Source organism: Ornithorhynchus anatinus, chromosome X1 (assembly GCF_004115215.2).
Source record: "Ornithorhynchus anatinus isolate Pmale09 chromosome X1, mOrnAna1.pri.v4, whole genome shotgun sequence".
NCBI lineage: Eukaryota > Metazoa > Chordata > Mammalia > Monotremata > Ornithorhynchidae > Ornithorhynchus > Ornithorhynchus anatinus.
Genome location: NC_041749.1, coordinates 30,423,007 through 30,448,003, shown reverse-complemented (window position 1 = coordinate 30,448,003; position 24,997 = coordinate 30,423,007). Strand labels below are relative to the sequence as shown.

At 40.7% G+C, this 24,997-nt stretch overlaps 1 long non-coding RNA gene and 1 other non-coding gene across 2 annotated transcripts in view; both read left to right on the top strand.

Moving 5' to 3' along the window:
• LOC103164704 overlaps positions 1 to 24,997 on the top strand; it is a 243,083-nt gene that overhangs the window by 5,739 nt on the left and 212,347 nt on the right. The window contains exon 3 of the long non-coding RNA XR_484293.3: positions 15,641 to 15,701. This is a non-coding gene — a long non-coding RNA (uncharacterized LOC103164704). The remainder of the gene's footprint in view (positions 1 to 15,640; positions 15,702 to 24,997) is intronic.
• LOC114807206 lies at positions 23,610 to 23,747 on the top strand. Its single transcript, XR_003755259.1, has one exon. It is a non-coding gene; the product is annotated as a small nucleolar RNA SNORA7 (small nucleolar RNA).

Genomic DNA, 24,997 nt, shown 5'->3' with positions numbered 1-24,997 from the left:
AAGAGATGTGCCTACAATAAGGCTTTGAAGGTGGGAAGAGTGATCCTCTGTTGGATATGAAGGTGGGGGGCATTCCAGACCAGAGACAGGATGTGGGTGAGAGGTCAGCAGTGCAATAAAAGAACAAGGTACAGTGAGGAGGTTGGCATTAGAGAACTGAAGTGTGTGGGCTGGGTTGTTGTAGGCAGTCAGGGACATATAATAAGAGGGGGCAAGTTGATTGAGTTTTTAAAGCCAATGATCAGGAGTTTTTGTTTGTCAAAGTGGATGGGCAACCACTGGAGTATCTTGAGGAGTGGGGCGACATGGACTGAATGCTTTTGTAGAAAAATATCCGAGAAGCAGAATGAAATATGGACTGCTGTGGGGATAGACAAGAGGCAGGGAGGTCACCAAGGAAGCTGATGCAGTAATCAAGATGGAATAGTAACAATAATAATAATAAGTGCTTAACAGATACCATGTGCCAAGCACTGTTCTAAGCGCTGAAGTAGAAACAAGGTAATCAGGTTGTCCCATGTGGGTCTCACAGTTTAAATTCCCGTTTTGCAGATTGGTAACTGAGGCCCAGAGAAGTGAAGTGACTTGCCCAAAGTCACACAGCTGGTAAGTGGCAGAGCCAGAATTAGAACCCGTGACCTCTGACTCCCAAGACCGTTCTCTTTCCCCTAAGCCAGGCTGCTTCTCTGGGTTAGGATGAGTGCCTGGATTAATGTGGTAGCAGTTACAGTGAAGAGGAAAGGATAGATTTTAATGATGCTTGAATGTTGAAAAGACAGAATTTAATGACATTTATATGTAGGTTGAATCAGAGAGATGAGTGTAGGATAATGTCAAGGTTATTGCCTTATGAGGCAGGAAGGATAGAGGTAGTGTCTACAGTGACAGGAGGAGCCCATTGTTGGGTAGGGATTGTTTCTGTTGCCAAATTGTACTTTCCAAGCGCTTAGTACAGTGCTCTGCACATAGTAAGCGCTCAATAAATACGATTGAATGAATGATCATGGGGAGGACAGGGTATGGGTGGGAAATAAGTAGTTATGTTTTGGACTTGCTAAATTTGAGGTGTTGGAGGGACGTAGAAGTAGAGATGTCCTGAAGTCAGGAGGAAATGCAAGACTGCAGAGAAGGAGAGAGATCAGGGCTGGAGATGCAGATTTGGGAATCATCTGCAGAGAGATAGTAGTTGAAGTTATGGGAGTGAATGAGTTTAAATTTAAAATAGATTCTGAATTAAATTTATAATTATAAATGAATGAGTTCCCTGAGAAAGTTGGTGAAAAGCAAGAAGACCTGGAGCATAGTTTTGTGAGGCACCCACAATCAGTCATTGGTATTTATTGAGCATTTACTGTGTGCAGAGCACTTGGGAAGGTTCAAGAAAAAGAACTGTGTTGTATTTGTACACAGGGGATATGAAGTAAAAGACTCAGAAAAGGAGATTGAGAATAGCGGTAAGATCAGATAGAAGGGTACTTAATATGTACCACATCAGTGGAGAAAGGTGTGATTGGTATTTATTGAGCACTTACTGTCTGCAGAGTGCGGTGCTAAGTGCTTGGAAGAGTACAATACAACAGAGTTGGTAGACTTTTTTCTTACCCACAATGACCTTGTAGTCTAGAGGGGGAGAAAGAGATTAATATAAATAAATCAACAATGCTGAAGGCAGCGGAGAGGTTGAGGAGAATTAGGACAGAGCAGGGCCAATTAGGCTTAGCCTTGGCTAAGAGCCGGTCATTAGTCTAATCAGACACTGATAAAATCTTACCTTTGGGAGTGTCAACTCTGTCCTTGAAGAACAGTAGTTTTCTTTCCTCCACTTCCTTTTCCCTCTACTCCTTTTTCTCTTTCTTCTGCCACTAATCTAGGGAACAGATGGGCATTTTTCAACCTCTGGCATGTAGTTCATGGGGCATTTCCTGACTCTGTACTTACCCTTTGATCACTTCCATAATGACTCACTCTTTGTGTAGAAAATTTGATCCAACTTTGCTAGTGATTACTTTCCTTTTTTCCATCTAATGCCAGAGTGCCTTTCTCATTCAACCTCCCGACCACTTTATGAAGAACATGAGGAAAGTATGATTATTAGAGGTCTTAATGTTGAGCAATATTTTACAAAAACCTTTCTTTTTTAAAAAAGTACGTAGCAGAGATCCATGTGTGGATTTGTGATTGATTGGGAGGTTAGGGAGATGGCTTTTGAACTGTATATAAAAGATTACAGCAGGAAGCAAGACACAGAATTAAGCAGAACCAGTCCCTGGGATACAGATCCAGACACTGAATTCTGAAAAACATATTAGAGATAGAGACAGTGCAGAGTGAGCAGAATGATACAGGGATCTTGCCACACAGACTTTAGAAATCAGATCTTTATGCCTTGGAAAGACAGGGTCTCAGAGGTGACCTTATTGAGCTATACAAATTTGTGATGGGAATAGAAATGAAAGATGTTCCTAGTCTCTTTTAGCTCATATCAAATACAAGAATCAGAGGGCACACACTGAAGTTAAGAATTGAATCCTGAGAGTTATGGCAGTACTTTTTTAAATCAAGGGAGGAATTAGTAAATGGAACTAGATTATCCAAAGGTATTCTTAAAATTCACAAATTCTTTTAAAAAAACCCAAACAGGATTCCTATTTGTAAAACAAGATGGAAAAAGTGTCAAATATATTCCTCTTGAATCCTAGACCTGGACTTGAGGTGTGACCTTGGTCAAGTGGCTTTTCTATGTGGATGTTCCTGAAATGCCCCAGCCTCCTGCTTCCTCTCCCTCTTCGAGGAGCAGCTTGGTCCAAGGGAAAGAGCACAGGCCTAGGAGTCAGAGGACCTGGGTTCTAATCCTGACTTTGGAACTTGCCTGCTGTGTAACCTTGAGCAATCCACTTAACACCTCTGTGCCAGTTTCCTCATCTGTAGAATGAGGCTTCGCTGACAATGTCCTCTCCTGCTTCTCCTTCTATATCTCTGACCATTCCTTCAGTCTCCTTCACAGGCTCCTTCTCTTCCTTCCACTCTTACCTAATCATAATAATTGTGGTATTTGTTAAGATCTTACTACTGGCCAGGCATTGTTCTAAGTGCTGGAATGGATGCAAAAAAATTGGGTTAAATATAGTCCCTGTCCCACATGGGGCTCACAATCTTAATCTCCATTTTACAGATAAGACAAGTGAAGCACAGTGAAGCGATTTGCCCTAGGTCACACAGCAGGCAAGTGGTGGAACAGGGATTAACACCAGGTCCATCAACTTGTGGAAGTTCCTTGAGGCTCAGTTCTAGATCCCCTTCTCTTTCCATTTATACCCACTCCCTTGGAGAATTCATTCACTCTCGTGGCTTTAACTACCATCTCCATTTGGATGATCCCCCAATTTACCTCTCCTAACCTGACTTTTCTAAGTAGTTTCATGTTTCCTCCTGCCTTCAGGTCATCTCTACTTGGCTGTCCCACGGACACCTCAAATTTAACATGTTCAAAACGCAGCTCCTCATATTTCCACCAAACACTGTCTTCCCACAGACTTGCCCAGCAATGTAGACAACCCCATCATCTTCCTTCTCTCACAATCTCATAGGCTTAGCATTGTGCTTGACTCATCTCTCCCATTCAACCCACAGTTTCAATCTGCCACCAAATCCTGTTGGTTCTTACCATCACAACATCTCTGGAATCTTCCCTTTCCTCTCCACTGAAACTGCTACCATACTAATCCAAGTACTTATCATACCCAGTCTTGACTATTTATACCAGCCTCCTCTCTGAACTTCCTTCCTCCTATTTCTCCCCATTCCAGTCTGGATCACTCTTCTGTCTAGATCATTTTCCTGAAAAATTTCAGTCCATGTCTCCCCACTCCTCAAAACCCACCAATGATTGTCCCTTCACCTCTGCATCAAACAAACTCCTTACCATAGACTTTAAAACAGAGAATCATCTTGACACCTCCTACCTCCCTGTTCTTTACTACAACCCAGCCCGCACACAGCAGTTTGGTCTAGTGGACATGGGCATGGGCCTGGGAATCAGAAGACTTGGGTTCTAATCCTGGCTTTCTCATATCCTCTGTGAAACCATGGGCAAGTCAGTTAATTTCTCTGTACCTCAATTATCTCATCTGTAAATTGGGGATTAAGACTGCGAGTTCTATGTGGGACAGGGACTGTGTCCAACCCAATTATCTTGTAACTATTCTGGCCCTTAGTACAGTGCCTGGCACATAATAAGCACTTAAAAATACTATATAAATCATTCCCAAATTCTTCTGACTAGCCCCAATATCTTTCCTTCTCTAAATTTTTGAATTCCTTCCCTCTCCATGAATACCCTACAGGCACCTCAAGCTCAACATATCCAAAATTGAACTCATCTTTCCCCCCCTAAATCTTATCTTCCACTTACTTTTCCCATCATAGCTGACAAAGCCACCATCTTCCCCTAGACTTTCAACAAAGGCATTGTCTTTGACTCCTCCCTCTCTTTCCCTCCCATATTTGGCCTTTCACCAAATCTTTGTGGTTTTTCCTTGACAACATTTCCAGAATATGCCACTTCTTTTCCAGCCAAACAGCTCCCATGCTGGTCCAGGTCTCTGTAATATCCTGGCATCATTACTGCATTAGCCTTCTTAATGATTTGTCTGCTTCCAATCTCTCTCCTCTCCAGTCCATACTTGACTCTGCTGCCTGGATTTTAAAATATCATTCTACATACAAGTTCTCATTCCTCAAAAGACCTCCAGTGGCTGGCCATTTCTCTCTGCATCAAGCAGAAACTCCTCAACATTGGCTTTAAGGCATTGTTGGCTCTCTACTTCCTATTTCTCCCACTATACCCCGAGATCATATTCTCTATTCTTCTTAAACTAAGCTACTCATTGAACCTTGTTCTTGCTGCCATTCCCCTCTTGATTTCACCCTGCCCTGACCTCAAACTCCCCCCACCTTCCTGTCTGACACAACACAGCTTTCCCCATCTTCAAAGCCCTTCTGAAATCATATGTTCCAGAAAGCATTCCATGATTATTTTCTAATCTACTTACATTATAATTCTCCCACACTGCCACTTCAGCACTACCTAAGCACTTAAACTTGCCACCTTATTTAAGGACTAATCTCATGTAACTCTCCCTCTTCTCTTTTTTTTCCTATCTGTAATTTTCTCTCTCTCTCTTCCCCCTCCTCCCTGCCAAATTATAAACTTCCAAGAGCTGAGATCATGTCTACTAATTCCACTGAACTTTCCCAAATACTTACTACAATGCTCCATACACATTAGACCCTCAGTAAATATGAATGATTGATTGAACCTGAACTTCCTCATAACACATCCCAAATATAAGAATAATGGCTCCTTCTCTGTTACATCTCTCAGGTTGGTCATGAGCAATAAAAATAAGACTTTCCATGCACTGATGACAATGATAATAATGATTAAGAATGTTATGGACAAAGAACTATATACATTCAATAGTCATTATGCGGCAATTGCCATTCTCTGGCAATTTTTAGCAAGAATAAGGATCATAGCATAACTTTGAATGAACCATAAATCACTTCTCTGATAGAAGACCCAGAGAGTTTATGGTGTTTTATAGGTGACAGTTGACTTAAATGGAAATCTGAGTCCCTCCCTCTTATACTCTGAAAAATTGTATCCTAAAGCTACTGTACATTTATGACTGTGCTCCAGAGACACATAAACAAGAAAATATATACAGATGTGTATGAATTACTCTGCAGTCAGCTCTGGGCTATGAGCTGGTAATAAGCCAGTGGGAAACCCAGATGATAGACCTGGCTGCATCAAGGAAAGTCTCCTCATGACTAAAGATTTTCGAAAAGAGCAGAGGACTTGATGCTCTCACTAGATTCTGCTAACACACTTTCCAATCAATTGGCCAATAAATTGAGCATCTACTGAGGCCAGAATATAATAATAATAATATTGGTGTTAGAAGACCCTCTCCCAGTCCTTAATGGTCTAACAATGAAGTGGGGGAAACCAACACAAAATAAATTACAAATAGGGAGGAAAAGCAAATGGAAAAATGGGTATATGAGATGAACAAATAGTGTGTGATCTATGTAAGAGAGTAAGCCCAGTGGAAAAGTGGATGTATGGTTGAGTAAATAAGTCTAACCCTAAGTCCAAAGATGCATAAAGTTGAAAAAAAATTGAGGAGATCCTATTGTACACCAATAGAACTGGGTGATAATGGGGTATCAAGCTTTTTACTAAGTTGAAACTTTAAAAGCCTTGCTGGTGCCCAATCTCCACACCGTTGGGAGACCTGGATCACCCACAGAAGGAATATCAGGCTTCTTGAGCACCAAGGTCATCAATAATGAGATTGTGGAATGCAGTCAGTTGACTAGTAGTAATAATAATAGCAATGATATTTGTTAAGCACTTTCTCTGCCAGGTACTGTAACTAAGCCCTGGGTTGGATACAAGCAAATCAAGTTGGACAAAGTTCCTGTCCCACATAGGGATCACAGTTTCAATCTCCACTTTACAGATGAGGGAACTGAGGCACAGTGAAGTGATTTGCCCGTGATCACACAGCAGACAAGTGGCAGAGCCGGGATTGGAACTCATGACCTTCTCAGTCCCAGGCCTGTGCTCTATCCATTATGCCATGCTGCTTCTCCCATATAGAGACAGTGCTCACTGCTACATGATTTGAGAGGGCACAACATTTGGGGAGACGGCAGATGACACATTCTGCATGGTGGACTGAACGGGACATTGCAGACTGAAGAAATGTTTGAAAGAAATATCCAGGCAATGTGATGCAAGAGCAGTGTTTTAAACCTGCAGGAAACAGATTAGTCTCTGGTGTGGCAACCAGGGCGATGTTCCCCTTGAGTAGAGATTTCAGAAGGAATTGGGCCACAGAAGAAAAACAGATTTGGGCTGCAAAGGACTATCTTTTTGAGTGTGGAATGGCATGTCAGCACATATAGGTGTTTTACACCTTACTCTTATGTGTGACTAGGATGTCACCATCAGTAGTGTTACCTTCATATTCAAAGTAGAGTTTATGTACGCACATTCACTGCCACCAAAGAGTTATTGGGAAACTGTGAAGTTGGTGAAAGAACGATGTGGGATGTGAGTAAGAGACAATGAGCAGAGAGATTGCAGGCACTGTCTTGGAAAAAAATTGCTTATAAAATACTTTGAGATCCTTGAATGGAAAGGATTAGAGAAGTGAAAATCCCAAGCAAGTATCATTTGTACTGGAAGTTCTGCCTGATTGTAACATATTGGATTTCTGCCCCACTGGGATAGAATGAGAAGAACAGGCAAATGATTTGCCAAATTCTGAGTACAGGATGATGCAAAATATATGCATTTTTCTATTTAGATGGGGGGAAAAAATAGAACTCATCTCAACCTGAAGATAAGTTGTATCTGTGCTTTGGGAAAAGGTTGAGAACAGTTCCTATTTTATTTAAACTCTTTCACCCAGTCCTAATTAGTTCCATAATATCTCATGGAAACCTATCCACCGGTCTTGTTGCATTATCATTCCAGCTCAGAATGCAGGCAAAAGGATTGTGATTCTCAGTGATTGACTAAAGAAAGGGCATTTGTCCTTTTGCCTAGCAATGTGATAAGCAAATGGCAAATCCACTGCCAGTCATTTGCATGCAGAGTGGACCATTTCATTAAGAATTTCATTAAGATGGTAATGTTTAATGTTTCCTGGAAAAATGAGTTTTGGGGCTGTTCAATTATATAATTAAAGTCAGAGAATTAGGGAAGATTGCAAACCACTTGCATAATACGGGCAAGTATAATGGTAAAACTTGTAAATAAGTTTGAAGGAAAGGAACTCTTCTCTGATACTTGGGATGAATTGGTTAGAAAGAGCAAATGTCCTGAGGGCTATGTCCTGTGGGGTTTGACATTAACAGATCTGAGCTAGTCTCATTCCTTCCTGGGAGCCACCAGTGGGAGACAAATGGCATAGTAGAGCTTGAGATGGCTTTTGGAAGGTCAGTAAGATGGACAGGACTGACGGGAAATTGCCAGGGGTTCTCATTGCTACTACTGGCAAGCTCTGACCTACAATCCTGCCTTGCTACTATGGATGCAAAAGATCCACCATCTTGAGGCTGAATGGTGGCTGACCTCCATCTTAAATTTATTGACTGTAAATGTGCTCATTCGGTTCACATTCCGTACCCACTGATGCCAAAGCTAAATATCCCTACCCTATATAGAAAGGTGTACTACTTCCTACTTCCTACCTTGTACAGAAATGTGTAATGACTTTCCTTGTCGCAGTCTCAGCTAGGATGGGATAGGGACCATGTCCAACCCAATTTGCTTGCATCTATCTATCTATCACTTAGTACAGTGCCTGTCACAAACTAACGCTTAACAAATACAACTATTATTATCAGGATTGCATCGGCCAACTGTATCCGTTTTTGCTGTCAGAAGGGCTCCTTGGTCTAGCGGGGGAAACTCTGCTGAATCAACAAGTTCTCTGAGGAGTTGCTTATATACGGTGCAATTTTACAATAAAATAGCCTTTTGGCCTACCTCCACAACAAACACAGAGTACTGATTCATTATGTCCTTGGCAATACACATCATATCAAGAACCAAACCTGTGCCCAGTGTTCAAAGATCTTTAGAAGACATTTGACATCAGAGATGGGGCCTAGGAATTACTTGAATGTTTGTCCATCCTTAGCAACCAAATTTACTCCACCAGGATAGGATAGGCCACCTCATCAGTGCAGTAAAGTGGGGTTCAGTATGTGATTCAGTTTTTTAAAACTATTCTACATAACCATGCTTGAGGATGCACCATGGAGTTTGGCAGCTGGTTTCAGGATAAAATAATTGTCCCTTAGGAAACTTACCCCATTACCCTCAAAAGTTTTAAAATCAGTTATTCAGGGTTCGCCATGTCAATGGCTGCTCTAGAAGCACATACAAGGAAATATATAACAGCTTTTCAGAATCAGCATAGCACTATGCATGGACAATTAGCCTGAATACCAGCCAGCACCTAGGAAACGTTACATATGAGGATCTTCATCAGAGGAAAGCAGTATGGCTTAGTGTAGAGAGCACAAGTCTGAGAGTCAGGGACCTGGGTTCTAATCACAGCTCTGCCACTTACCTGCTCTGTGACCTCAGGAAAGCCACTTAACTTTTCTGTACCTCAGTTTCTTCATCTGTAAAATGGGGATCCAATGTCTGCTCTCTTTCTAACTTAGACTGTGAGCCCCAGGTGAGCCAGAGACTGTGTTTAACCTGATCCTCTTATATTTACCCCAGCATTTAATGCAGTACTTGACCCACAGCAAGTTCTTAACAGATTCTACACATGAAACAAACCTCAGGGATGCAGAGCTGAATACGGCCAATGAATATGGCTATTAGCCAGTGTATCGCTGGAGAAGGCAAGGATAGAAGAGGAAGAAATCCAAATCAAGAAGGCTAGCATTATGGTACTGAAATGTAAAGAGTGGTGCAGCGCTACATCAAGATCAAACCAGAGATCTTTAGGTCAACTATAATAGTGTCCAATCAACTACATGTCTGGGAGCTTGACTTCAATAGGTCTGCTCTAGGAAATATGATATTGCATAAACTGCACCTACCTGTCATTCTCTACATCCAGTGGTAAAATTGTGTGTGATCCTCTGAGGTTCTGGAACATAATTAGTTTGCCAGTCTTAAAGTAATATGGTTGGGTCATTTTCCTTTAGCGGGGTGTGTGAGAAGAGGTGACGGTAGGATGATCAAACAGCTGCCGTCTGATGAATGGAAGAGAGGATACTGAACAGAGGGCAGAAGAAACATTTTAAAGTCATAATGTGGCATAGCTGTGGAGAGATTTTGAAGAGCCCCTAGGGGGACACAGTCCATGTCTAATTTCCACCTGGGTGCTCTTTCCCAGTACTTAGTACAGTGCTCTGCACACAGTAAGCACTTAAATGCTATAACTATTTCTACTACTTGGGAAATCATAACAGAAGATGGATTAGGCTGCCCTATAGCAAATAGTGATGGGATAACAATCTTCAAGCAGTGGCTTTGGGAAGATCCACAACCCAAGTAGGTAACATGAACAAGATGCCAGTTGCTGCAGGGGGCAAATGGAGGCCATCTTCACATATTCACAGTGTGGGGGAGGTTGTTAGGCATCAATACAACATTCACAGGGATGAAATCTCTCTGCTAATAGCATCTTCTTCAATTAGAGATGCCGGACAACTGCAGGAGTGAGCTTCCTAGGTACTGTTTCCTCAAGGAAATAGTCTTTGCAGCAGTACTTCACATTTATTCTACACTGCAGCCATTTCCACCTGAGATCTTATTGACTTTGGGACCTGTATAGGGCCAGTAGGAAGTGCCTTGCTCTCTCTGACCAGCCTTTTTTCCATTGCTCTTGGCACGACATTCTTTTTCCTGTCACCTGCAAATGATCTGATTGTGTTACAAAGATTAAAACCAGATTTGGATCGAGCAGTATCCAAATGTGTCTTATGTGTACATCAGGAATAAATCGCATACTTCCATGCACCTAGAACAGTGCTCTCTACCCAGTAGGTGCTCATTAAATGCTGACATTAAGAAGCATTACAGGAAGAAGATGACTTTTCCCCCCATTTATAACTAATAGACACATTCCCTCAGTATGCACTAGTAGCTGCAAGTACTGAGGCTAGGGTGTTGTCTAGGGGTCAGAATGAAGGAAAGACTAGCCTAGAATTGAAGCAATTAATTGGAATTGGAGGAGGGTAAATGGATGAGACATAATTATTGGCATTCTCCTTCATATTCCCTCCAAATGGACCCAGCCCACAGGGCAACAAAATCAGCTCGAAAAGCATCACATCAGTTCATTTCTGTCCTACTAATTGGAAAATCTGTGTATAGTTGGGTGGATGAGAAGTTAGATTGGCACAATTTCTTGTTTGGGGGCCAATTTTAAAAAGGTGGTGTTTAGTGCCTTCTGTGAATCCCACTCTAAAGGGAATCTCTCCTTACATCTTTCCCAGTTAGAATGAATCTTAGCTTGGTTTGCTCTCAGCATGAATGTTGTAAGGCACCATAAAGACTAAATTTACCGTACAGAATTCCAAGCAGAGATGTTTGTGGGGTAATATGAAGGACAATAAGGGCATGCAGAACAATTGGGAAACAGAGCACAAGCCTGGGTGTCAATAGGATTTGGGTTCTAAGTCTGCTCTGCCACTTGTCTGTTGTGTAACCTTGAGCAAGTCACTTAATTTCTCTGTGCCTCAGTTAACTCATCTGTAAAATAGGGTTTGATTATGAGCCCCGTGTGAGACATGGATTGTGTCCAACCTGATCAGCTTGTATCTATTCCAGTGTTTAGTACAGTGTTTGGCACATAGAAATGCCATTAAAAAAAACAGATCTGGCAGTAACAAATTGATAAATCAAGTGTTATCTGTTTCATTTTCAATTATTTCAGTTACTTCTCTCTTGGCAGAAGACCATGTTAGCCACAACCTAGTGGCTTTATGTTCAGAAACATTTAAGTCCCATTACTCTGTTTTTGATATGTTCATACAATTGGGAATAATAAAAGTGTCTAGTGTCTAGAGATAAGCATGGCATTAGTTACATGACTGGTGGAAACTGAGGAACTTGTTTTAACACTAGGCTACCTCAACCTCAAGGATCAAATTTTTTCTCCTTTGATTCATGAAAATGACTTTCTCTATTTTCAGGCAAGAATCAGCAATCGTATTGAAGAACTAAAAGTCCTTTTAAAAATCCCATCCCATTATTTTTTTGTTTTGGTGCCATCACAAAACCCACCTGGATATGATGGGTGAAAAATGATTAATTCTGAAGTGGCCAATAAGGGTCCTGAGATTAGTTTCCCTTATGACTCAGAAAAAGATCAAAAGAGAGGGTAGTATTAAGCACCAACCTGTCACTAGTAGGGCTGTTCTCTCATTTTACAGGATTTTACTACCTATGAAATATTATTAGGGGTTCAATATCCAGGTACATAATTTTGACAGTCATGTCTGATTATTCTTTTGTATAGTGCTCTCCCAATTGCTTAGTATTGAGCTCTACACACACTAAGCACTCAATAAATACCATGATGATTGACCCATGCAATTAATTTCACCCTTTTCTCAAGAAATGCTGTAATGACCAAATGATATTTGGCTCTCAGAGATTATCACGGTGTCAAATCCAACCTGAAATACTTTTCAAGGGGACAAAAAGGAGCAATTAGTTCAATTATTTAACTAATTGAATAGTAATTGAATCAAAGAAACTTGGTGTTTTAGACAAGTGGGGAAGAAAATAACCTAACAATACTCCAACCAGACAACCTGTTTCATTGAAATTATTAAAAATTTTTGAAAAATAGTCTATGAATGCTGACTTCTTCTTTACCAAGTCATGTAAAGAAGCCTACTCGTACACTCTTTGCACCATTTCTGTCAGACATTCTTGAGCAATCTTTTCTTTAAAGAACTTCAGTTGATGCAGTGAATTAGCATCACAGTTCCCCTGTCAATAAAAGTCATGTTAATTATGAATAATATGAGTCTTGAAAATAGATTAGAAGCAATTTGTCTTTGGCAAAATTATCATTGGCTACAACTGCCCTTAACTAATAGAAAATGACATGTTGAAGGACAGTATGAGTCAAAACCTAGAAAAAGCCAGTTCAGATTTTCAAATTTTCAAATTTATACTGTGAAATAAAATGATCTTTTGTCCCATCCTAAGATTCTGGAAGCCTCACCCTGACTCTGAGTTGCTCTTTCATGACTACCAACAGCATCTCTTTCCTAAAATGGCACAAAATTTGCTTTCAATAGAATTTTTTTCACTTTATAAGTGACTTGATAGCTGATATGTAAAATAGATATTGAAACGTCTCAGGGTAAATTGGGAATTTTAAACCATGCTACTCGAGTCTGGGATACGCTTTTGAAAATATGATCTTCACTTTTTAGCTTGTCCTCACCAATTAAAAAAATTGGTAAAATATAGAATCTGTAATGGTTTTTGTTTTTTTTGAGATAATGAACATCACCAAAGTATCTGTAAAATGTAGGATAATCTTGGACTTTTGGCAGTTAACAAAGTAAAATTTTACAGTTAAAATTGGTAAAGAGCTTTAAAGTTGAAAAGGAATATATGTGCTAAATATTTTACTAATAAAGGGAGGGACTAAATAACTCATCTCATTGCCTGAATTTCATGAGATGGCTTTAGTTTAATTTAATGACTTTATTAATAATGTTCAATAAAATATGGAATTAAGAAAATGAGGCTCAATGGCAATCAAATTCTCCGAAGTTTGGCTTTTTAGGCAGGTGTGAATATTTCCTGGTTGTCATGAAAGCAGCCTGAGCACATGGTGTGAAAGGATTTTCTCTGTTCCAGCCAAGTAGTGAAGAACACAAGGCTGTTGGAAAGATTGATGGGCAATAAGTAAAATATTTAAAGGTGTATGTGTACGGCAAGTCTTTGAATGATATTTTTCATTCCAAGCACATTCTAAACTGGAGGAAGGGTTGGGAAGAAAGGAGGGAAAAAAAGCTCCTTTTTGGGGGGTGGTTTTGGAAGACAACTAATCAATCATATCAGGCAAAATTTAGGAATCTTTATTGAATGGTTAATGGAATCCAATTCAGAGAAGTTGTTGGGGGCCAATTTCAGGGAATGAGATTATCGTCTCCATTTCAACAAAGGGAAATAACTTTGGCTAGGAAAGTTATTTCAAGGTCAGGTTAATACACTGAGGACAGGCGGCTGCTGGCATTTCATTTTTATACCCACACAGAAAGAAAAACTTCTCCAGCTGATATTTATGGAGAGGTCCTACAGTCATTTTAATTATGCACAACATACTGAGGCCTGCTTGAGTGATCATAATTGCAACTCTGACCTGTTTTATTTTGTGATTTAAATGCCTCCTCTTAAGCCCTGCTCTTAGGTTGATTTATGGTGGTGAATCTTGGGTAAGGGGCCGTCACTTACAATATGGCTCAAGTTATTGAAAGCAGAGTCTAGAACAGCAACAATGACAGATCCTTGATATTCGTGCGTGAGAGAGATGGAGTGAGAAGGCAGCATCAGAGCAATTCAGGAACCAAGATAATTCATTCTAGGGGGAATCTATCTCTCTATGGTGTGGCACAGCAGCATCTGGTTATGAAGGCTGGAGACCCCATCTACCATGATAGGTCCTCTAGGGAATAAACTAATAAATGAATAACAATACTTTCTGACCCCCCTCCTCTGCCCACTTCCCCCAACTTTTCCCATGTCTCCAACCACTCACTCACATTGTTTCCCTGGTCCCCATACTGCTTCAATTCTGCCAGACAACTGCTCTTCTCATCCTAAAGCCATCTTGAAACCCCACCTTCTCCAAGAAGTTTTCCGGAGCACTCTAGTTGTGTCAATCCAACAGCCACTCTTATCATTTCAGTATTTTATTCCCACTCTCAGCACATAGGAGTAGCATGGCCTAGTGGAAAAGACCTCAGGACTGGGAGTCAGAGGACCTGAGTTCTAATCCCCATTCAGCCAGTTGCCTGCCGTGTGACCCTGGGCAAGCAATTTAACTTCTATGTGCCTCAGTTTCCTCATCTGTGCATGGTTTAGTGGAAAAAGCATGGGCTTGGGAGTCAGAAGTCATGGGTTCTAATCCCAACTCCATCATTTGTCTGCTGTGTGATCTTGGGCAAGCCACTTCACTTCTCTGGGCCTCAGTTAATCTCATCTGTAAAATGGGGATTAAGACTGTGCGCTCCACGTGGGGCAAACGGATTACCTTGTATCTACCCCAGAGCTCAGAACATTGCCTGGCACATGGTAAGAGCTTAACAAATACCATAATCATCATCATTAAAATGGAGATTCAATACAGGACTGTGCCTGCCCTGATTAAGTTGTATCTATCCCAGTGCTTAGAACTTACACATAATAAGTACTTAATAAATACCATAATAATAATTTGCATATTTAGTTATTTGATTGTTTCATCTTGACATACTTATATAACTATTACCTGTTACTCTTTGTTCTTTCTCTTGCTCTATTTACAAATGATTCTGATATATCTGTCTCACCCATTTTAAGTCCCTTGAGGGCAGGGAATTGTTGCTGAATTGTACTTCCCAAGTGCTTAGTACAGTGCTCCGCACACAGTAAGCGCTCAGTAAATACAATTGAATGAACATGTGTCATGCTTCTGATAGTCCCAAACCCTAAGTACAGTGTTTCCCACTCAGTGGGTGTTCAATAAGTACCCCGTATTTGTTGATTGCTGTATGTAGGCTATCCTGCCCAGTGCTAACAAGAAACAGTGCAAATTTACCTTGAATAATTTAAGCACTTGAACTTTTTTTTTTGTCCAAGTGTCAACAGTATTTATTGAGCATTCCTTTAATTCATTTTCAATAATCTCTGGGAAAAATGTTTTAAAGACAAAGGTCCCTGGCCCTTTTCCATTGTCTGACACCTAAGGGTGCAGTCACCTGGTTCACTGAATGACTGAGTTTCAAGGAAAAGGGCAGGAGCATCTGAAATGAAGCATGAAGTCTTCCTTAAAACATTATTAATCTTTTCCCCCTACTCCAGGTGTGCTCAGGAGGGTTCCTGTCAGAAGAGAAGAAAAAGCAACTTATTTCAGTCAGCAAAAGTAAGTCCCAAAGAGAACGCTTTTGGCTTGTTGGACTGGTAAGCGTTACTGACTCAGTTTTATTTCTGTGAGCACTGGGCTCTGCCTTTGGGCTCTCTCTCTCTTTAAAAAGTCCTTTTTTACAAATGACAAGGTTAATCCTATGCTCTGAAGACTCCCCTGTTTGCTTTTGGTTTTATAAGGTTTTTCTGATATTGACTTGCTGAGCTATCATAGAATGGCACAGATTATTAAAATTAAGGGCTGCAAGTGGCTTTCGGATACATAATTGTCCTCAGTATTTGAAGAAGACATTGCTGGTACTGAAATTCATCTATGAGTGCCTATGTGACTGAAAAAGCCAATGTAATCCCTTGTTGTGGTGTCAGTTTAATGTTTGCAGTGCCTGGTGCTGGTTTCTCTCTGCCTCCTTGTCCCTCATTCCATGCTAAGCTTTTGCTCAAGAAAAGCTGCTCCTTTCTTGATAACAGTATGCCCTGCTGGTCTATCCTCGGAACTTGACTTCTGGTTTTCAGTTTGGTTGCAGCATTGTCTGAAGCTTTGTTTTCTTGGGTCCTTAAGGTGTTTTAAGACTTTGATAACATTTTAGGGTTAGGTGACCCTTCTAGAAATACAATAGTGAATTCACGAGATGCAACCCTCTCCTATTCTCTCCTCTCCTGTGCCCAGAATACTGAGGTACCTAAAGGTGCTTGGTGATAAATCTGGGGAATGAAACAGAGATTATTATTTTTTTAAGTTTTACATCAGGTTCAACAGGAACTGGGCTTTTAGGGACAAATGATGCTTGTTAGGGATTGTTAAGTTACTATACAGTGGCATTTCCCCAACAAAATGGATGATTTCTCCTCCTTGTTTTGGGATCTCTACTCACTATTCTGAGCCCATTGTTTAAGAAAATTAGTTTGTAATTACCTATTTAAGCATTAGCAGTAGCAGCTTCTCATTAGCAGTGGCAAAAACCCTCCTCTAGACTCTAATACATGGTAAGAGTTGAAGAGGAAGGGGGTTGGGAATGGTTTTCACTAGGGACATAAGGAACCAAAATAAGAGCTCAAAAAGTTGAGAGCTTTTTTTTCTTTTTCTCTATTTTTCTGCTCCATCTTCCCTCCCTCCTGTCACTGAGGCTCTGCAGCAATGTCCCATTTTCTATCATCAAGAGCAAATATCTCGTGTTTCCCAAATCAGACGATGGTGCAAATAACAAATGTAAATTTTACGGCAGGACCAAAGAATCTGCATGTAGCCATTCCTGAATTCCCATAGCACCAACTTAGTTATGAATAATTGATTAATAAGTGGATGAATATTGAAAAGATCACCACATGCTAGATTGGCTAAGAACAGTAATCTCCCGCCAGCATGCTCTCAGAGATTTGTCCTTTGGTTTGAAGGCAATGCTGCCAACGGTGAGATTGTATCCATGGGTGTGTGTCATACTGTGAATCTCTTGTACGTTTGCAAACTGTCCATGAAATTTAGCTGCAAATATGTTCTGGCCATTGGGGTGAGCACTGTTCAAACATTGGTGGTAAAAAGGGAAAAAATGTGTCTTACTGCCAATCAGCCCTTCACTTGAGGTGTTTTTGCTGTACTAGTGATAGTTTGTGCTGAATCTTCCACCTTATCTCAGCTGGTCTTTCATGCTCAGTGGCCTTAATTTCAGAGGGGCTGGTAAGGTTAGTAGGTGCATTCTGGGGTCACTGAACGGCATATCTCCAAGACTCAAAAATAGCAGATTCAAGTTGTCCTCCCCCATTTTGTAAGTCATTGGTGAGCTTTACTGCCTCACTCAGAGTTGGCATATAGACCTCACATCTGGTCAGTCCATGTACTACTGAGAGGGCATCATCCACATTCCCCCTGGACTAAGCCAATGGAAGTGGAGTTGGAAGAAAAAGAAACACTTGTATCAGTGTGTTGGGTTTTTTTTTTTTGTTTTTTTTAACCAGAGAAGGAGGATGTGGATTCAACTATAGGTCTGGTTACTAAAGGGAAGAGAAGCTGCTTGTAAGGCAGGACCAGGGAACAAGATTGCAACAAGCAGAGCAGAGCAAGCAGCAGCTCTATGGGGAATTATGTGGTCCTGTTATCTCCTGAGTGTTTGAACAGGGTTGAATTTCACAAGTACTTAGAATCAGAATTGTTGTTTTTTTAACCCCAATTATCATTTTTTTGGTGGTCAAAGAAGAAGAGGCTTGAAAATGTTTGTTTCTAGTATGGGGAATAGTGGAATCCTTAACTATTAAAGCTTTGGTTGGAGTGAGTTGGCCACCGTGGATGTCTGCATAGACAGGGTTTGCTTCTGCCTATGTAATTAAGATCAGCCCCCTTGCTGTTCCGTTAGTCCAGGCTATATCCTCTAATTCTCCATTTGCTCCTAACCCTACATCTGTGCATTGAATTTGTGGGTGAGGCCCTGGGGACCAATCAGTCTTGATAACAAATTCCCATGACCCCTGCCAATAGGTGGATTGGGACACTCTATGCTATACATCGATTTAATTGATTTCCCAAGCCCTGGCAGCTCATTCAGCTTAATTGCCCATAAAACTGAAGCAAGGATACTTGAGGTCCAACATCATTTTCCAGCTCAGTAATCTATATGTATCCAACCTTGCAACATTACATTTAATGTTTTCAAAAGGTTGGGGAGGGTGTTTGCATGACTCATCATTAGCTAGTACCCAGAAATGGTCAAATAACTTGACAGGGAGTAACTTCTCTGGAAACCTCAGATGCAGTCTTTTAACTGAGTTGTACCCTTTATTCACCCCACTCTCAGCCTCACAACACTTATGTACCCATATCCATGAATTATTTTAATGTCTGTCTCCCCCTCTAAACTGTAAACTCCTTATGGGCAGGGAACATGTCTACCAACTCTGTTATATTGTTCTCTCCCAAGAGCTTAGTACAGTGCCCTGCCCATAGTAAACACTCAGTAAACATGATTGAAGTCACTGTTATGTATTTTAAGAGGTCAGAGAAATGCATATGAGGCAATATCCTTATTTCAAAGGATGCATCCATTTAGGCTGATCCCATAGGGAAAAGTTGTTTTGGGTTTGGAGAGAAACATCTTCAACTAGACTATGGATCTCTGGTGAAACTTTTTGACCAAAAGGGCCCGATAGCCCGGCTTCATTCTGAGTCAAATTTCAAGGTGAATTTCAAGGGAAAATCTGATGATGTTCCTATTCTAGGGTTTTGTTTGGGTTCCCTATTTCCTACCTAACATTGTTGTGAGTGCTTTTTTTTTTTTTTTTTTTTACTAATGGCCCCTGCAGACTATACTCCAGGGAGAGTTCTGGGGAGAAAGATTAGAAGTCCTCATGGTATACTTCTGGCTTAATTTTGAAGATGTTCATTAAGGAAAGCATCACAGAGACCACTATGTTAAAGGTAAAACACATCTGAGTCCATCAGTTTAGGCATAGGCTTATGTATTGGTAAGCATAAATTTGCAGGGTAAGAACTTTTTACGAACCTGGAGATTTCTGTAAATTATGTGCAAAGTTACTTTAATAATAATAATAATGTTGGTATTTGTTAAGCGCTTACTATGTGCCGAGCACTGTTCTAAGCGCTGGGGTAGACATAGGGGAATCAGGTTGTCCCACGTGGGGCTCACAGTCTTAATCCCCATTTTACAGATGAGGGAACTGAGGCACAGAGAAGTTAAGTGACTTGCCCACAGTCACACAGCTGACAAGTGGCAGAGCTGGGATTCGAACTCATGAACCCTGACTCCAAAGCCCGCACTCTTTCCACTGAGCCACGCTACTTTACCATACCACTGGAAAAGACTGTTATGAGAAACAGGTTACATTCCAAATAAGTATCTCTTAGGATTCTTTTAGGAATCTTGGAAAGCAATTAATCTCTTAAGAACTGTATTTAAAAAATATCTTTAAGCTAATGAATGGATTTTTATATGTGTTATAAAAAAAAGAGCTGTGCTTGAGAGAAACTATGAATTAAAGATCTTGTGGCTTTGGTTGACATCTTCTTGGGAACATTATCAGCTTTTATTATTTTTTTAGCAGTTTGTTGTATCAAGACTCAGATTGAATCATGCAAGGGAGAAAGAGATTGTAGGTGATGTTTTGGTTAACTGAAGATCATTTGAGTTTATGTAAGATGTCATTTCAATGTTCACACATCTCTCTGAGGAAAAGCTGAAGTGATTACTCCTGATACCACGTGCTTTCATAGACAAGATTTTATGGAGGGGAGAGGGACAGAATGATGATTACTCAGGAAGAGGGTGAATTTATCAATCACCTCTTTTATGGAATCAGAAAATGTTTGAGAATCTCAACTCTGAAGAGCTCTAAAAATGTCCTGACTCACCATACTCCCATATCCATTTACATTCTTCTAGGCCATAGTTTATCAGGCTCAGATGGTTGCGACAGAGGATGGGAGCATGGAAAAAGTTGTCATGGACAATATTCATATTATTTGGCCTGCTATATATTCCCCTGGAGAAAAAGAGTTCCTGTTTGGGAAAGACAAATTACATAACATAAGGTAGTTTCTTTAAAAACTTCCTCTAAGATATTTGCCAATATAATTTGAAGTGATTAGTTACACCGGTCCCTAGAGCGCACTGATTTTTCTGGTGTTTCCTACCCTGCTCTCTTCCCTTGACTGGGAGATTAAGAGAATTAAAATTTAAACTTCTAGTAACAAGTAGTTCACATGACAAGGGCTTAAACATGAAGAGAAAGACATCCAAAATATTTTGATCCATTTGATATGGCAATGAAATGAAAACCAGCAGAAATAGCTCAGTTTTGGCAGCTTTTGTCTTCTGCTCCAGATTCCTTGTTTCATTTGTCTGTATAAGAAAATCATGATATGAGGAACAAGAATCTTACCTATTGACATAAAACATAAACCATTGCTTTCTCTATAAAGACCAATAGCTAAGTAGTTTTCATGAATGGAACATTGTGTTGTAAACATAAAAAAGGGCATAGTAAATATAGAATAGATATGAAATTTCCCTCTTAGGATTGCACCTGGAGAATTTCTTCGAGTCTCGGTTATAGGAGGGAGAGTCAAGTGGTGGCATAACCATTCCATTCCTAGCTTGGGCAGTGGCTAGCAACTGGAAGGCAATCTGCTAAAAGTCAAAACTCACCTGTGCTGGGCAGCAGCAGCATGGGAGACAGTTGAGGGTGGAGACTTGAGTTTACTGGGTGAAAGATGGCAATGGTAAACCACTTCCATATTTTTACCAAGAAAACTCTATGGGTACACTACCAGAATGATTGCAGATGAAGATGGGGCGTTCTAAGAGAGAGGTAACCATGGATTCGCTATGGGTCAGAGATTACTCGACAGCATTGGACAAGACAATATATTCAACAGGAATACAGGAATTTGGTAGGAATACATCAAGGGCCAGTCCTGGGCCAAATGGAATTCCAGTTGAACAGCACCTTTTAACATCACCCTCCCATCTGATCCAATTTAATTTTTAAAAGCAGAGTTTTGTATTATATTTACAGTCCATTTCCACAGCTGCAGCAATGTATAGTTTTCATTTGGCAAATTGTTAGGTTAGCAAATGAAGATAAACTAATTGTTCTCCTTGTTTATCCATTTTCTAGTTAGCTGAGTCAAAAACCTTGCAAGATTCAAATCTCGAGTTCGGGTTGATCACTTACCAGTGGATAAATCCAGGTCACCTTTCAAGATGGGCTATATTTATTCAGGAACAATTCTTTTGTTTTGAAGCAAAATTAAAAAATGTAATTAGTGTGGACCTGATGTGGGCATCCACTTGCTCTGTGAGCAGATAAGAGTCTAGACTGGGCAACATAACTGTGTTCTGATTGAATTTGGCACAGGGTAATACTAACCCTTAAGCAACAACTGTCTTAGAACCTGCCCCAGCTTTCAGAATTTGCTTAATTCCCTAAGTTGTTGACTTATCATCAAGAGTTTTCTCAACACAAAGAAGTATTCCTGCCTTTGGTCAGTTTATTAAGTAACACTCCATACTCGGCTGCATATAGACCCCATCTTTGGGGTTAGGTGAATGCAAAAAATTGCTAATTGCTTATCCATAAGACCTTGCAACACTACATAAGAGCATTAAGACTGTAAATATGAAGGAATCTGAAATTCTAAATGAGTCTTTACCATATTTAGAAAAGGTTGACCTGTTCCCAAATCTATCTTTTTGTAGGGCAATTTGTTAAATGTCCAAAAGACATAATTATTTTCCCTCTTTGATGCTCTTGTTTCCAATGGACCGTACTGAGCCACAAGCACCATCAACTCCTCCTGGGCAGTACGACTTTGTATTGCTTATAAAAGTATTAGCCAGGGACCAGAGCTAGTTCCCTTCCCTAGTAACTTCTATTTTTTTTATGGTACTAGTTAAGATTTACTCTGTGCCAAGCACTGTACTAAACTTTGGGGTAGAAAAAGATAATCAGGTAGGATTATCTTTGTCCCACATGGGGCTCATGGTCTAAGTAGAAAGGAATAGGATTTAATCACCATTTTACAAATGAGGAAACCTGGGCCCAGAGAAGTTAAGTGCCCAAGGTCACACAGCAGAAAAGTGGCAGAGTCAGGGATTAGAATCCTGGTCCTTTGACTCCCAAGCCTGTTCTTTTTTCCACTAGGCCATGCTGCCGCCCAACTTGTTTTTTAGAATGTTATTTACTTTCAGTTCAGAAATAGAGAAAAGGGCAAATCTTCAGACCCTCCAACATTTGGGAAGCTGTTCACTCCCTTTCCTAGGCTTGCCCATCTCTTTCAGATAGTTTTTAGTTCCTGAATCAATCAATTATATTTATTGAGCACCTACTGTGTGTACAGCTCTGTACTAAGTGTTCGGAAGAGTATAACAGACATGTTACCTGCCCACAAAGGCTCAGGTAATCCAGTTATCTATCTGTAGTCAAGCATATTTCTTTAGTTAAGGTTAATTCCATTTGTTACTATTATAACTTCTTCTAGGCCCTTGATATCTATATGGACTTTTACTCATAGTGTGTAAGCCTTTCTATTCCAATCCAAACTGTAGGCATTTCACTGAAAAGACCCTAGGATACAGAGAGATCAACCAAAAGCAATATCCGTGTCGAAAGGAGTAAAAATATGATTTTGAAACTGTCTTCTCAGGCTATACTTTCCAAAGAAAAGTTTTTTAGAGCCAACACCAGCTGTTTCCAACACCAGCTCTAAACTGTCAACACTTAAATGATCCTTGGAGATACTGGGGCTTTGTCGAGGAATAGGATCTGTGAGATTGTCACTGAAAGTCAGAAATCGATTTTGGGTTCAGTTCCAGTTGGAATTCATTTCCCAAACCTCAAATGACGAGAAGACTCAGCTTTGCTCCTTTATTCCCTGAGTATTTATTTTCTGGAGTTAAGGCAAATCATGTCTCAGTTAATGTAAGAATCTTGCACTGTTCATCTACTTATTTCTTAAAATGGTGTTTAGTGGGGAAGGGAAGTGGAAGAGAAAATTGTCATCAAAGAAAAATCTAATCCTTTTGGTTATTCATTAATTTTTCTTCTTTAGAATTTAGAAGAAGTGAGCCTCGAGGCTGGGTAATTTCTGATTTCTGGGTCAGTTGGGTATGGTAAGGCTGAGAAGAGAGGTCATTAGAGAGGAGGAAATGAATTAGAACATTAGTAGCTTTCCTTTTTTATAACATTTTACTGCCCATGCAGTATTGTGGGGAGAGCCCATACCTGGAATGCCACAAGGGTTGGTTCATTCAATTCATCTGAAACAGGCCCTGGGCTTGCAAGAAGCCCCATGTCTTCACCTTCACCGGAAGTTTCTCCTCCACAGCAGGGTTGTAATAGGGAAACACACAACAATCAGTCACTCAATTAATGGTGTTTATTGAGAGCCTACAAGGTGCAGCCCCTCTCAGGGTCACACCTGGAGAGTTTCCAGTATTCTATCAGTCTCAACTACTGGAGGGAGAGTCAAACAGAGGCCTATCCATTTCATTCCTAGCTTGGGCGGTGGCTAGCGAATGGAAGGCAATCTGCTACAAGTCAAAACTCACCCGTGCTGGCAGCAGCAGTACAGGAGAGAGTCGAGGGCAGAGACTCAAGTTTACCTTGTGGAAGGCAGCAGTGGTAAACTACTTCCATATTTTTGCCAAGAAAACTCTGTGGATCCACCACCAGAACGATTGCAGATGGAGAGCGGGGTGTTCTGGGAGAGATGTATCCATGGTGTCGCTATGGGTCGGAAATGACTCGATGGCATAAGACAAGACCAGACCATGTGCAGAGCCCTGTTCTAAACACTTGGTCTTACAACAGAGTTGATAGGCATGTTCCCTGCCCACAGTGAGCTTACCGTCTAGAGAGACATCAGTCACAAAAGATATGCAGAGCCCTACTACTGGGGGAGACAGTGTGGCCTAATGTTTAAAGCTTAAAACTGGGACCAGAAGGATCTGGATTTTAATCCTGGCTCTGCCAGACGTCTGCTATATGACCTTGGGCAAGTCAATTCACTTCTCTAGGCCTCATTTACCTCATGTGTAAAAAGGGAGATTTAAGATTGTGAGCCCCATGTGGGACAGGGACTGCGTCTATCCTGCTTTACTTGTATCCACCCCATTGCTTAGAACAGTACCTGCACATTGTAAGTGCTTAACAAATACCACAATTATTATTATTATTATTGTTACTGGGGTGCCATACTGCTCCATATAAGTTTCTGGGTAGAGTCATAGTAACCTTATCTGCTAGAATAGAAAGTTCTGTTCTCCCCCGTCTTTCCTTTCTTCAACTTTGAACCCTGCGTTTCCCTGGTGATGACCCTGAGCCTGATTTCCATCATGTTGATTGGTAGATGGTTGAGATTGTGGTTATTGCTGGTTCCACAGGGAAACAACTGTAGCTTTCAATCAATCAATGGTATGTATTGAATGTTTACTGTGTGCCGGGCACTCTACTAAGCACTTGGGAGAGTACAATATAACAGAGTTAGTAGACATGTTCCCTGCCATAACGAGCTTTCAGTGCCTATTGGGACGCTGCCATAAGGAACAGCGAAAGGAAGCTTATTTTGGAGAAGCAGCGTGGCTCAGTGGAAAGAGAACGGGCTTTGAAGTCATAGGTCATGGGTTCGAATTCCGCTCTGCCACCTGTCAGCTGTGTGACTGTGGGCAAGTCACTTAACGTCTCTGTGCCTCAGTTACCTCATCTGTAAAATGGGGATTAAGACTGTGAGCCCCACGTGGGACAACCTGATTCCCCTGTGTCTACCCCAGCGCTTAGAACAGTGCTCTG